The 3,236-nt window shown below is 37.5% G+C and overlaps 1 pseudogene; it reads left to right on the forward strand.

Annotated features, from left to right (window-relative positions):
- The first annotated feature begins 225 nt into the window (after window positions 1-225).
- Window positions 226-2,542, forward strand: LOC136842035 (uncharacterized; annotated as a pseudogene).
- Window positions 2,543-3,236: the final 694 nt, after the last annotated feature.

The following is a 3,236-nucleotide window of genomic DNA, read 5'->3' on the forward strand; positions in this document are numbered from 1 at the left end:
TATAAACAAGAAAATTCAGCATCAAACAATGTCTTTGCCTTAGTCTTGCCTTCAACTACTATGAGATTCAGAGGCGTCGTGCACGGTTTTTTTTTTTTTTACTCCTTATCAAAGAATCAGATGAAGGTGAAAGTTGGCATATTAATATTTCACAACCATACAAATATATCGAGAAATATATCTAGTGATGAAATTCGATAGTTTTCATTTTTATAAAGTAAAATTGGTTTGCCAATGCCGTATCCAGGGATATACGTGGCAAGGATCCTCAAACGTTTATGACGTAGGTAGAGTAAACAATCTATGACGAATTTAGTCCCGCCCATAAACCTTACAAACTCATTCACTTGGTTTCGTCAGCTTTAAACCCTTACCTGTCAAAAGATCAAAGAATGGCTAATAAGATTTGGAATTGTCCCCGTGGTTGCAAAACTGCATTTGCCTTGCGGCTTGCAACCTTGTATACGGGAGAGAAAAACCGTGGTAGTACTTACTACTCCTTGAACAGGTAAGAAATCGATTTCCAGATTACGTAATTACTTCCAGTCTGATTTTTATTTTGCGAAAAAAATATAACTATTGCAATGCCTTTTTGAATTGTGAACATTTCCATTGAGTACCCATTATGTAGTGAAGAGAGAAAGCAATAGAGAGAGAGAGAGAGAGAGAGGTGTAAAAGGATTGTTCAGTCTTTATAGAATTATTATTGTTCTGAGAAGATTTTTGGGAAAGCTAAATACAACCAGTAATGTATTCAAGTTATCAGTACAGCAATGGACCATCTGATTTAAGATTTGTTGTTTTCCATAATCAATGTATAATTGCTTTAATATATATATATATATATATATATATATATATATATATATATATATATATATATATATATATATATATATATATATATATATATATATATATATATAATTATATATATTCTTTTCTGTCCTTTAAGGCCTTATGACCGCGTTGGACAAGTTTTGGGCATGACTGCAGGGGCAGTAAGGGCCAAAGTCAGCCTCCGTACCTCCAGTTCATGTCATTCACCATCGTCAGTAACACCAGTTTCATCAGCACCATCCGCCTTTGATAACTTTACTGTTGGTGCGATTCGTCGCTTTATCCACAGAAAGTTTGATGAGAAGGAGTATTTTACGGTTGGCTCTCTAACAATGGACCTTAAAACAGCTGGCATTATCTCAGAAAGGACATCACCGAGTTCAGTAATCCGCCTCCTGCATTCTCTGGGATTCAAGTATAAAACTACACAACGGAAAATGTATGTGAGGAAGGAGTCTCTGGATATAATTTGCCGCCGAATTAATGCTCTACGGGATCTACGACGCCTCAGGGAGGACGGAAGGAAGGTGGTGTACGTTGATGAAACTTGGTTCACCACTAGAATGACCCATAGCAGGGAATGGGCAGACACCACGCAGGATATCACCAGTCCCTCTTACAGCCGTCAGGTCCCTCCAGGAGAAGGTGAACGATTTGTGGTGGTAGCTGCTGGCACCAATGAAGGCTTCATTGAAGGCTCGTATCTGTGCTACCCCGCTAAGTCCAATCAAGGGAGATTATCATGGCGAAATGAATGCCAAATTGTTCGAACAGTGGCTTACGACACAGCTTCTACCGTCCCTCCCGGAGCCATCGGTTCTTGTGCTAGATAATGCACCATATCACAGCACACTAACCGAGGAGAGTCGATGCCCTACGTCAGCAAACAGAAAGGCGGATCTCGTAAGGTAATTACAATAAATCACAATATATATATATATATATATATATATATATATATATATATATATATATATATATATATATATATATATATATATATATATATATATATATATATATATATAGACATCATGAAATACGTATACACACGCATTAAAGTTAATGACTTGACTGGAAATTTCATATGATTCAATATTCTATTAACTGTGTGAAGTCAGTAAATTATTCTTGATGGAAACAATATCAAATCATAGTTTAATGATACAGTAATAACGGTATGTAAATTAGCATTCTATGGTCTATTTCCACTCTAATAATGATTAATTAACTTTTCTCGACAGGTGGCTGGAGCAGCGTAGGATATCGTTCCACCTTTGGCCACAAAATCTGAGCTGTTGCTCGTTTGCCAAAAGAATCGTCCGGAAAGGAGATATGTGGTGGATAACATCATCCGGGAGTGGGGCCACGAAGTTGTGCGCTTGGCACCCGCTCACCCAGAGCTCAACGCCATTGAACAGGTGTGGGGTCATATGAAGAGGCAAGTGCGTTCATCGCTCCGTCGATTTACGCGGTCTGACTTGCAGGCCAGGTTGGAGGAGGCAAGGCTTTCTGCTACCCCGGAAGTGTGGGCAGGAGCAGTTAGACAATCACGTCATTTTGAGGAGGAGTACTGGGAATTGGACAACATCCGGGAGACTTACGTGGATCCAGTCATCATTAATTTAGTCAGTGATGATGAGGATGATGATGATCTTTTCCTTGATAGTGATGATGATTGTGATTTGTAAATAGATTATGAATAGTTTTGGTGTTTCATTTGTACATTTAAAGGGAATTACAAATACACAGAGTAAAAGTAAAATACATTTCATTTGAAATATTTTTAAGATATACCCACACCAATAGTAACAATGATAGAGGAAAAAGGAACGATGGCAACCCTTGTTCCCCTCAGAGTCATCGCTGATTTCCTCAGGTCAGCTACGTTTCCTACGATAATCGGTAATTATATGCTTGAGGGTGACTGGAACTGGCATGTCTACCCATTGTCATGCCCTGTCACCCATGAATTAAGGATAAGTAAAATGAAATAAGATAAAAGGCTAAAAGAAAAATTTAAAATGAAAAACGAAATGAATAACGAAACTCTAAATACCAAAAATAAAACAAAACATTCGCTCGCACGTTCTTTCTCAGGTTTGTGCCATATAGTACTGTTTCATAAGGGTAATAATGCTCAGCTCCATCGCCAATAGAAATGATGATTTTTATTACAATAAAGTAAAACATAGTTACATATAGATAATAAATCGAATATGTGATGTCCAAGGCTATAACGGTATGAACTTTCATTTATTTGCCTGGATGAGAACTGCTGAAAACTTACCAAAACTTACGACATTTCAGTCACTGCTTCTTTGACAGGACTCCTTCCCTGAATGCATGAGTTTGTTCCTCATTTGCAATACTGCATATTTAACTTGGAAAATTAC

Source organism: Macrobrachium rosenbergii, chromosome 9 (genome assembly GCF_040412425.1).
Source record: "Macrobrachium rosenbergii isolate ZJJX-2024 chromosome 9, ASM4041242v1, whole genome shotgun sequence".
Classification (NCBI taxonomy): domain Eukaryota; kingdom Metazoa; phylum Arthropoda; class Malacostraca; order Decapoda; family Palaemonidae; genus Macrobrachium; species Macrobrachium rosenbergii.